The sequence below is a fragment of the Gambusia affinis genome, linkage group LG09, assembly GCF_019740435.1.
Source record: "Gambusia affinis linkage group LG09, SWU_Gaff_1.0, whole genome shotgun sequence".
In the NCBI taxonomy this organism is placed as follows: Eukaryota; Metazoa; Chordata; class Actinopteri; order Cyprinodontiformes; family Poeciliidae; genus Gambusia; species Gambusia affinis.
This window is the reverse complement of record NC_057876.1, coordinates 29,491,870-29,504,184: the sequence shown is the minus strand read 5'-3', so window position 1 is coordinate 29,504,184 and position 12,315 is coordinate 29,491,870. Positions and strand designations below refer to the sequence as shown.

At 43.2% G+C, this 12,315-nt stretch overlaps 1 protein-coding gene and 1 long non-coding RNA gene across 2 annotated transcripts in view; both read right to left on the bottom strand.

Moving 5' to 3' along the window:
- The window catches only part of slit3 (slit homolog 3 (Drosophila)), a 178,945-nt gene that overhangs the window by 121,657 nt on the left and 44,973 nt on the right, over nt 1-12,315 (bottom strand). The window lies entirely within an intron of this gene.
- Nucleotides 9,630-11,748, bottom strand: LOC122837011. The gene is made up of 3 exons (XR_006371679.1): nt 11,662-11,748; nt 9,915-10,105; nt 9,630-9,720 (listed from the first exon to the last, which is right to left on the bottom strand). It is a non-coding gene; the product is annotated as an uncharacterized LOC122837011 (long non-coding RNA).

Below are 12,315 nucleotides of genomic sequence, written 5' to 3'. Positions count from 1 at the left end.
GACTCAAATCATTTTCTTACACTGAGAATAAATTTGTTCAGTTGAGCCAAAAACAAACTGATGCATTTCTAGTACAAAACCATTTTTTACATTTTAGGATCCATATTAAAGAATATTTTAAAAATTACTTTATTTGCTTGATTTTAATTTTTTAAAATTATTTTCTTGACCTGTGACAACTTTTGACTCAATTTTGGTCCTGGTGACAAAAACCTTTGACAGTCCTGCTTCCTATGCAACTTTTCTAATCTCATGTCCAAAGGTGTGTGTGTGTGTGTGTGTGTGTGTGTGTGTGTGTGTGGATGTGTGTGTGGGTGTGTGTGTGGATGTGTGTGTGGGTGTGTGTGTGTGGGTTGGTGTGTGTGTGGGTGGGTGTGTGGATGTGTGTGTGTGTGTGTGTGTGGGTGGGTGTGTGGATGTGTGGTGCTTAGGTGCTTCGGTTTTGCTGAATGTTATGGAGACAACACCTCTCTGTGGTGTGTGTGTGTCTGTCAGCAGGTCCTTGCGCGGGCTGTGAGTGTGTGTTTCAGCCCAAAGCCAACATTTACGTTCGGAGGGAGGTGCTGGGCTCCTCTAAAGGGCCCATATGGTTCTGGTTTTCTCATACACATTCATGAGGCATTTCTGCATTTTTATAGAAAGGAATCCGAGAGAAGGCAGAGAGCAGGACGGACAGAGCCAAGATAAAAAGAGTTTATTCCCAGTGGAGATGTCAGATCAGAGACGCTGGTTTGTTTCACAACCAGCCGAGTCGCAGTATGACTAATAGAAAAGACCTCACAGAGTTTCCTCTCACTCCTGCTAATTTTACTGCTCACATTACTGCGCTCTTGCCTAATCGCACAAAAACAAAATATATACAGATATGTTCCTAGAAAAACACATGTGAAGCATGGATAAACACACGCAGGTTTAAAACCAGACCGCACAAAAGTTTGGGGCAGCCAGCGCGCCCCAAGGACACGGAGGATGAAAACTGAAACCATACGCAGAGATATGGGGGCGGGGGGGCAGAGAGAGGAAATGAAAGCTGCTTTTATCAAGTCAAACGTCCCAGAAGAACTTCTGACCGAATCCAAACATCAGGACAGACGTGACTGGCTCCTGACCAGCTGGACAAAGTTCCCACATCAGTCCATAAACGCACGGCCCCTTCAAAATAAGGGCGTGTGTCAGGAGACACTGACACTCAGAGAGTTTTCTACCCTAACAGGCTGCAAATCAGCCAGCAGCCGCAGCTGTGAGCTGCATGAGCTGCATGAGCTGCATGAGCTGCATGAGCTGCATGAGCTGCATGAGCTGCAGCGCGCAACTTCACCTGGCAGACATGCCTTTCTGCACACACCTCGACTGTGAGTGAGAGCGGAGCAAAGAGGAGGAGCAAAGAGGAGGAGCAAAGAAGAGGAGCAAAGAGGAGGAGCAAAGAGGAGGAGCAAAGAGGAGGAGCAAAGAAGAGGAGCAAAGAGGAGGACAAAGAGGAGGAGCAAAAAGGAGGAGCAAAGAGGAGGAGCAAAGAGGAGGAGCAAAGAAGAGGAGCAAAGAGGAGGAGCAAAGAGGAGGAGCAAAGAGGAGGAGCAAAGAAGAGGAGCAAAGAGGAGGAGCAAAGAAGAGGAGCAAAGAGGAGGAGCAAAGAAGAGGAGCAAAGAGGAGGAGCAAAGAGGAGGAGCAAAGAGGAGGAGCAAAGAGGAGGAGCAAAGAAGAGGAGCAAAGAGGAGGAGCAAAGAAGAGGAGCAAAGAAGAGGAGCAAAGAGGAGGAGCAAAGAGGAGGAGCAAAGAGGAGGAGCAAAGAGGAGGAGCAAAGAGGAGGAGCAAAGAAGAGGAGCAAAGAGGAGGAGCAAAGAGGAGGAGCAAAGAGGAGGAGCAAAGAGGAGGAGCAAAGAAGAGGAGCAAAGAGGAGGAGCAAAGAGGAGGAGCAAAGAGGAGGAGCAAAGAGGAGGAGCAAAGAGGAGGAGCAAAGAGGAGGAGCAAAGAGGAGGAGCAAAGAGGAGGAGCAGGAACAAGTAGCAGCTGCAGAAACGTGAGAAAAAGACCAGGTGAAGGGACAGGAGCTGAGACATTTTTCTAGCAGCAGTCTTAGTTTAATCTTTTTCAAATTCTGTAAAGTTTCTCCAATAATCACCTTTTGTTGTCCAGTTATTAATCAGTTAATACATAATATTTATTTTGCCATGAGAAAACTGAATGTTATTATTTATTTGCATTTTTTGATGCATTTCTAATATTGTTGTGAGGATTTGGGTTTTCCTGTGTTGATCTGAGTGTTTATTTTCCAGGTGTGTCTCGTTCCCTGATTACCTTCTGTGTATTTAGTGTCACCTGTGTGGTTGCCAGGTCTTCGTCTCGTTTGGTGTCAGTTTTGTCCATTCGTGTTTCCTGTTGCTGCCTGCGATGAGCATTAGCCTCCGTTTTTGGACTGTTCTGGTTATTTGTCACCATTAAACTCACTTATTAAACTCTTGATGAGTTTAATAAGTGATTAAACTCATCATCTGTCATCTCATCTGGAGCTGCTGCGTTTTGCCTCACTGGTTGCACCACCTCAGGACAATTGTATAAAATACCTAAAATGGTTAAAAGACTATCGATCAACAGAATAGTGATAACTAATAATTGTGCCAGAATTAGCTGTACATTAGAAGCTAATGTAAAGTTGAAGTTTGTCACTTCAAACTGATCATTACAGCAACAAGAACGATGAAGAAAATAATAATCTGAACACAATCAACTCTTCAGAGAATAACAAACAAAAGAAAAGACAACTAAGTTGTCCAAGAGAAAACCTGGTGTTGTATTTTAGACAACAAAATATTTTTATTTTAAAAATTATGAATTTGTTTATTTGCTTGTTTAATGTTTTACCCTTAAGTGGTTAATTTAAAAAGCAGTAAAATTTGCCCCTTTTTGTTTAATGCAATGAATCGATTAACCGTCAGAATATTTGGCTGCAGTCAAACTTTCCACACAGCAGCAATGAAGTCAGACGGACGGGAAGCAGGAATCTGGGCCGAGTACAACCAGAGAGGTCAAAGGTCATCTAAATGCAGCCATCACAGTGACACTGATGGTTCTGGACTGATTCATCTAAACGGGTTCAGGCTCTGCAGCTGAAGCTGCTGATACCGGATCAGAACCTGCAGCTGCTCCATCAGCAGGCCGCCTGCGCTGTCAGTCCGACTCAGATCTAACCGTGACCCCAGACATGTCACTTCCTGTGTCGGAGGAGGCTCCGGTCAAAGGTCAGGATGCAGCTAAACATTATTATGCCGATTAATTAATTATTCTGACAATCAATTAATTAATTAGATACAAAATTTGACACATTTTGAAGATATTAAGTTTAACCATTCATGTAATAATCTGTCCACTTTATTCCTGGGAGGCTTGTTGGGGAAACGATTATGGGTCTTAGCAGACCTCATCCTGTCAGTATTTCACTGCAATCTGTTGGTTTTTGCTGATCTATAAGTTACATCTCTCTTTTTGGTTATAATACAATATTTAGTAAAACTTGTTTACAGACACACCGTCTGTCAACGCCAACGGAAGAAAACCTGCATCTGCAGCCGAAGCAACTGAGTCAGTGAAGTAGCTAACTATGCTAATGCGCGTAGCTACATATCCAAGAGCTACTTGAGAAAATGCAGCCATTTCTTCAAGTCTCCATCCCTCCCTGCATTAGCTGTAGGTTGTGGTAAAATAATATTGTCACATTTAAGCTGTGATAGCTGGAGTTCCCACATATTTTGTAGCCTAAAAGCTCTGAAGAAAAAAGGTTAGCGAGTTGCTAACATGTAAACAAATGGCGGTTCCGGTTTGCGGCTGAAGTCGGGTCCATAAATCATGCAAAGCCTCATGGGGGCTGGGAACAAGCTGGGCACACATTTAATAGACGCAAATAAAACAAATAAATTTCTTTTTTAAATAAGAAAACAAACATTTTATTGTGTAAAGTGTAAGAACAGCAAAGCTTTGCTAATGTCGACCCAGTGGAGCTAAAACTGTAACTTCATTAGTTCATCTACAGACAGAAGGGTGTTTTATCTGCTAAAGGTTCATATAGTTTGTACATTTCTGGCTGAATTACTGCTCTGAATATGTTGTTCTTTTTAAATTTCCTTAATTTGCAAAGTTTTTAAATTTGCTTTTTTATTTTTACAAAAAAAGGGTCTAAGAGCTAAAAGGAAAATAAAAACAGCTTTCTGAGTAAGTTGTGGCGTAGCAAAGACTCCTGGTGGTGTGTGCCTTAGCAGAGGAACCAAACAAGGAGGAATGTCCTAGTCCAAACCTGGGAGTGGAGGTCCACGCTAGCTAGCAACATCTACTTCTTGTTTATCCCAACCAGACCAGGAGAGGGAAACACAGCAAATTCACTTTCCTTTTTAATGACGTTTAAAACATTTGCTTGTAATGGGCATAATAAGAACCAGCATTTAGTCACATTAGGAACTTTCCAAATGTTTACTGGCAGAAAAAATAACTGAGTTCCACAAATTCTCTGATTTCCCCTTAGAAACGTGGCTGGGATCTGGAAGAGCCGCTCAGGATGAGGTCTGCTGAAACTCTGCCGCTCCCCGAGACGTCGGAACAACCGTCCATCCCAGAGCCGCGCAGAGAAGCAGCAGATGAAAGGAAGGTTTCCGAAAGAAGAGACGAGAAAAAAGTGACAGAAGTTACAGGAAACAGAAAATGTTTAAAATGTTGGAGATGGATTTTCTCCTGACAGGAGGTGGACGATTCCACTTCCCTTAAATACCACCATCTGAATTCCCTGTGTGTGTGTGTGTGTGTGTGTGTGTGTGGGTGTGTGTGTGTGTGTGTGTGTGTGTGTGTGTGTGTGTGTGTGTGTGAGCCTTTGGTTAAATCCTCCAGCTCTGTATTAAAGCCACTTGTTGAGCAGAAAATGTTGGAGTGGTTCCTCCAGACACAGAAAGGCTGAAGATAATCTCTGCTTCCTTTTTCTTCCAGGCTCATTTTTTCGCTCCATTTGAGATTTTTGCAGACATTTGTCTCCTGGGAAATGAAACTGTTCTTGTTTTACAGTAGTTACCTAAAACCAACAAACTTTGTGACCTAAATGCTGCTGGGTTTCATGCCAGCATGTTTGAGTAGCAGTTTAATGTCTTCTAATGTTATTATTATTATTATTATTATTATTATTATTAATATTATTATTAATATATTCCACAGAGAATCACAATTTCTAGTCCTGGAAATACTGAATCGATTCAAAATGCTGGAAGATTGATTTTAGTCTGATTAGATTTTTTTTTGCTTTTTTTAATTCAAAAAAAGTAAGGAGCTAAACCAAACTAATCCTGAAAAATTTAAGTTACAGAATTTTATTCACAAACTTATTTTTGCTTAAATATAAAGAAACAAATATAGAATTGTTTAAAATAGTTGATTATCTGTCCACACTGTTGTCAGTCACATAATTTAAACAGAATTAGTTTCTGATTCAAATCGTGACGCTAAAAATATCATAATTGTTATCAACTTATGTGAATATTAATTAGCAAAAGATAAATATGATCAGATAGTTTGAACGACTTCAAGGAACTGAAACCTTGAAGTCGTTCTGTAACCTGCTGCTCCTCAGCAGGCGGATTGAAGTCAGACAGGAAGCAGATTAAAAGACGCCGCCGCCCCGCCTGGCCTGAGACCAAAATCAATAAAATCAAATCAATAAAATCAATTTCAGAAGGAGGACGTCCGAGCCGACCAGCGCTCCAACCGTCCAACCACAAATCAGCTTCAGCAGGTTGTGATTAACGTCTGCATGGAAACGCAACGTCACCCAGGGCGCCACGGCAACGAAGGGTCGCCACGGCGACATCAGAGCAGGTTAACCTGTCACAGTCAACAAATCTTATTAACTGGGATACAGATTTACAACAACTTTAATTACAACTCTGAAAACCAATCCATTAGAGCGCCAACAGGAGTCTGACGCCTGGACACAGGCTGTGTGTGTGTGTGTGTGTGTGTGTGTGTGTGTGTGTGTGTGTGTGTGTGTGTGTGTGTGCGTGTGTGTGTGTGTGTGTGTGCGTGTGTGTGTGTGTGGGCGTGTGTGTGTGTGTGGGCGTGTGTGTGTGTGTGTGTGTGTGTGTGTGTGTGTGTGTGTGTGTGTGTGCGTGTGTGTGTGTGTGGGCGTGTGTGTGTCTATCTGGAAATGTCTCAAACACCACCCCAGTCCAATAAGAGCTTTGAGACAATAAACAGCCCCCAGAATCACTTCCTGTCAGGAGGATATTTAGTTTGTTTCAGTTTGTTTGTCGTCTCAATGCACAGAAAAAATGACTTCAAACTGCCCTGTTTGGTCCGAGCTACAGCACAGTTTGCTCAATTAATTGTTCAGAGCAGAAGATTAAAAGTTTCTATCGAAGGAAAAGCAGCAGATTTGGTCGTCGACTTGCAGCATTTACTCCTCCTGACCAGCAGGGGGCGACCATCACTTGTGTTGTATCTTTGACTTTATCCAATTCCTAATATTAAGCATGTACGCGACAGCGTAGAAGGTTCTACCTCCAGCAGAACCTCCCGTTATTATTATACTAATGGAAAATACATAAATATTTTTAAACTGGAGCAAAAACTCCAAACTATTTTTCTGAAGACTAGCAGTGGGATTCGGTTAAACTGTTTAATCAAGTTAATTTCAACATCTGCAGTTAAATAATTGCATTTTAATCAAAACTACATGTTGATTTTAATTGAAAAACCAGATTTGTCAATTGTGCGTCAGATTTATAGCCGTACCAGAAACACAAAACAAAAGTTCCGGCTTGAGGCTTTTATACGTAAAAAACAACTGTGATTCATTTTGTTAAATTTTAACACATTAAAATTAGAACCAAACAGAATCGACTCCCAGCTCTCATTGGAACATGAAAGACGGACCGGACCAGAACTTTATGCCATCAATAAGGTCCAAAGTTTCTCTATTTTGGACTAAAACACAACAAGCTGAAGGGAAGCTTCACTAAATCAGCTAAAGTCCAAATCCAGCTACACGGGTCCAGAACGAGATGCAGCAGCACACTGGTGGTACCATCCTGACCCGATGGTACCATCCTGACCCAGTGGTACCATCCTGACCCGGCGGTACCATCCTGACCCGGTGGTACCATCCTGACCCGGCGGTACCATCCTGACCCGATGGTACCATTCTGACCCGGTGGTACCATCCTGACCCGGTGGTACCATCCTGACCCGATGGTACCATCCTGACCCGGCGGTACCATCCTGACCCGATGGTACCATTCTGACCCGATGGTACCATCCTGACCCGGCGGTACCATCCTGACCCGATGGTACCATTCTGACCCGGCGGTACCATCCTGACCCGATGGTACCATTCTGACCCGATGGTACCATCCTGACCTGGTGGTACCATCCTGACCCGGCGGTACCATCCTGACCCGGTGGTACCATTCTGACCCGGTGGTACCATCCTGACCCGATGGTACCATTCTGACCCGATGGTACCATCCTGACCCGGCGGTACCATCCTGACCCGATGGTACCATTCTGACCCGATGGTACCATCCTGACCCGGCGGTACCATCCTGACCCGATGGTACCATTCTGACCCGGTGGTACCATCCTGACCCGGTGGTACCATCCTGACCCGATGGTACCATTCTGACCCGGTGGTACCATCCTGACCCGGTGGTACCATCCTGACCCGGCGGTACCATCCTGACCCGGCGGTACCATCCTGACCCGGTGGTACCATCCTGACCCGGCGGTACCATCCTGACCCGATGGTACCATTCTGACCCGATGGTACCATCCTCACCCGGCGGTACCATCCTGACCCGGTGGTACCATCCTGACCCGGTGGTACCATCCTGACCCGATGGTACCATTCTGACCCGGCGGTACCATTCTGACCCGGTGGTACCATCCTGACCCGGCGGTACCATCCTGACCCGATGGTACCATTCTGACCCGGTGGTACCATCCTGACCCGGTGGTACCATCCTGACCCAGTGGTACCATTCTGACCCGATGGTACCATCCTGACCCGGCGGTACCATCCTGACCCGATGGTACCATCCTGACCCGGCGGTACCATCCTGACCCGGCGGTACCATCCTGACCCGGTGGTACCATCCTGACCCGATGGTACTGGGTTTTATGGTGCATTCAGGTACATCTGGTACACTGGAACATTTAAACATCAGAATAACTCCAACTTTTAGATTCTCTTGACTGAAGCAAAGTGAAAACGTACCAAACCAGGATCTTTGTGACCTGCAAAATTCCTGACATTCATAATTTTATATTATATAATTCATCCATCCAAATAAATTGGTTCTCCTGCTCAGGACCTTAACAGGATGCTATCGCTAATGCTAGAGCTAATGCTAACGCTACTGTTAATGCTAGAGCTAACAGGGAGGGAACCAGTTATTAAACATTAGCAAACATGATGGTTTCTTACTTTAAACGTGAATTATAGAGTTTAAATGTTACAAGGTCACAGAGTTTCAGAATATTTGATTTATGAAATAACAGGTTTGTGTTTCCCCACTTTATGATTCGGATGCATTATTTTCATGACGTCTAATGGCTGTAAATCTGTTTTGTATCTGTTTTGTATGTATCGGCCCAAACATCCTCACAATATGTCAAAATGAGTGAGTTATACCAAACAAACAAAGATTTGTAATCTTCCTGCCCTCAGAGCAGAAACACTTTGGGCCGGTTGGACCTGGCAGATCTGTGGTTCCAGAGAAATTCATCACCTGATATGAAATTTGATCTCTTGGACTCATGAATCAACAATGTCAGTAGTTATTTTGATTGCATTATTTTCTTGTTTATTACAGTTTAGACAGAATTTAGTTCTGTGTAAATTTAGTGATAATTTTGAACCAATGTTGTAGTTTTGTCATTTCTGTGTTGATCACCTCTGGGAGTCGTTGGAGGTTTTCTCCAGTATCATCTGCAAATACAATGTATTTTATCAGGTTTGATACTTTGACAGTCATTAATATAATATATTAATATAATAATTTGGGGCCACCAGGTGTGTTTAATAAATCTGATGGGTTTCATTCTCTTCACATGGAGGGAAAATCTTTCTGCCATTAAAACTCAAACAGAAAAAGCTAGACGATGTTCAGAGGCTGTGAAAACGTTTTACTGTAACAAGTTAAAGGCTCGGATGGCCCAACCTACTAACAGCAGGACTTTATTCTGAAAGGATCAGAGGAAGTGCCGCTAACAAAATTCATCCTGGAAACGTTGGAGCATCAAACAAAGTTCTTCTGTCTCCTCTCATCCACAGAGCTGCTCTTTGTCCGCTATCCGTCCATCCTCCCCCAGTAAAACCAGTAAGGAATGCACCCCCCCACCCCACACACACAGCACCACACACCTGCAGGGCACCTGAGGTCAAAGGGCGCGCTCACATGCATGAGTCCTGCTGCTGCTCCCCCTCCAACCCTGGAGCCGCTGAGAAAGTCATTAGCAGAATTCGTTTGTCCAGAGATTAGGAAGCTAAGCTGGTAAATAAAGTGAAGCCATCAGCCGGCCAGAGGGACAATAGAGACCAGCGGAGACAATGAGAGCGGAGAGAGAGAGAAACACACTCCGAGCAGAATTAGAAGCTGCTTTCCTGGACGATCATTAAGAGCTGAGGAAAGTCAAACATGGCCGCCGCTGCCAGCAGTCAAACATGGCCGCCGGCGGCAGCTTGAGATCCGGCTGCTGCAAAACAAACACAGAAGAAGAATGGAGGCGCTTCGTTTTCTTTAGATGCTCAAAGAGGTACGGCCATTCAGAGGTACACAGCTGCTGCACACACACACACACACACACACACACACACACACACACACACACACACACACACACACACACACACACACACACACACACCGGTCTGAACATGGGGAGGATACCTGAATATTTCCAGCTGCAGTCGGATGCAGATGAATGCGTCCGGCCAAAAACATATCGTTAGGTTTTTTTCTTAATGCTTAAAAATTCAAGATGGCCGCCATGGTCATGTGCTGTGCACGTAGAAGCAGAGCTAACGCTAACCACTGAGATGACCGTCCCTCTCAGCAACGTCTGATTCTGATTTTATCACCTGACAGTCGGACGAACAAAACGACCAAATTAGAAAACAACATTTTTACAAACATCATCTCAAAGTCAAACCTCAGACCAAAAGTGTGTTCTCGTGACCAGTCTTCAGGTCAAAGGTCAAAGGTGACCATGAAGTCTGACTGAATCGTTTCTGGTCCATTAAATGGTTAAATATTCATTCAGCTGCTATTTGGTTCCTTCAGATAATAAAAATGTGTTCATTAAAAAATTAATTGTTTTATTGTGTTTATTTTTACCCTCATTTCGTCGGATGAAGTCAGTAGCTGCGTTTCCAATCACTACTTAATTTAGCAATTTGACATTTTAGAAATAAATTTGATCAATAGAACAAAAAGGATTTTAGCTTATTTTGCAAAATCTTCCATGGAAAAACTTTTTCTGCATCACATGATCGACAACAGGATGTTGCTACTGGCAGAAACCACAAAGAGGAAGACAGGAAGGGGAAGGAGGATGATGAAGTGGTGCGTTTTTAACAACTTATTGTAAACAAACTTATTCTCTGTAATTCAGTTTCTTAGTTTATGGAAACAGCAACTGTGAAACAGTTTTCATTCAGCATTAACAGAAGATTGACTAAGTTTTGCAAACATTTGTAAGTAAACCCTAACCCTAACCCAGCTGCTGTCTCTGAGTTTCCTGTCCTCAGTCAGTGGGACGAAGCGTCCAGGATGTGAACCAAAAGTTCAATTAAAGCGAGTGTGTGTACTCAGAGCCGAGAGCTTTTAAACAAACGGATGAAGGAGACACTTCAGAAGAGACTCAATATTTGGACAGAGAGACAATGTCCACGTTTCCTCCTGCGGCTGCAAAGTTTTCCTTTCCCAGGACCGGCGAGAGCGGCGAGCCGGCCGGCCCGTAAGCCGCCGTCGGAACCGCGGCCCGTCCATTACGATTAGCCGAGTCAGAGATCCGACCCGCTCCAATTATGTTCATTAGTCCTAAAAGCGGGCCGGCAGCTTTAATGGCCGACCCGCAGCAGAAACACTTTGTTCTGCTGCTTCGCTCAAACTGGAAGCAATTTTCCTCCAGCGCACTTATCAACAACCGCTGCCTAAAAATCTCTAATTGCTTCATTTTTATCGTGTTTTACAGAAAAATGTTTGAACGTCGGTAATCGGGCGGCTTTAAGTGGAGGAAACGTTTTAATCAGTCGGGGGTAAAATAAAAAGAAATGATTTATCTGAAGCAAAAGGACAAACAGTTCCACGATCACAGAATCACCGGGAAAAACATTTTACACAAAACATTTTTAAAACATATTTGAGGTTGACCAGACTTTCTACCAGTAACAACAACTTTTTCTTTTTCTGGGAAAGAAATAAAATGCAACACACTGTGTGAGAGACGGACAGCGCCATCTTGAGTCACCTGGTCTCCATGACAACCGGTGGACTTTCTACCGGGGATCTTTAACAATTTCACCATTCAATTCAAAATTTTGAATTGGAGCGATTGTTAATAATCATTTCTACTTCATTCTGTGTTTTCCTGCCTGCAGATCGTTTCATGGTGGCGTCCAGTGAGGAAACGTACCACTTTGGCTCCGCCCACCAGCGGAGTCCCAAGGTTCTCTGAAATGTTTTCACTCATTTCAGTGAAAATCCAAATGTTTTCCAGTTGGGTTTCTGTCTTTCAGTTCTGCAGTTTCTTCCTTGTTGTTTTTCATATGTCCCAGTACTGTTTCCATGGCGACCACAAAGCGTCCAACGAAGTTACAAAGTGGAGGCCAACAGATTTGTTTTAGATTTAAGATCGGAACAATTTTATTTTAACCATTTTAACTTCATTACGTTAAAATTTGGCTAAAATTTAATTTATAACGGATTCTGTGATTCAGTTGTAAATAATAATTTTCTGTGAATCTGAATCAGAGCATCGTGATCAGGACCAATCAATCGCTGATCATGTTTCTCAATAAAAACGTTTATTTAAAGTCTTTCAGGATGTTCCTGCATTATTACTGTCATATTTCTAGAAAATATATTATCATTCATCTCAATACTTACTGGGACAATTTATCAGAAAACCTTTTTTTGGCTCAGAACCTCGACTGAATAATTATTATGCTTCTGTTCTGTCACACATTTATCCAACTTTTCCTGTTTTACTCACTGAGAATCAAACTTCCTGTCAGTTTTATAGTTTCTGCATTTTTATGTTTAAGAAAATAAATTTATTCTGGAATTG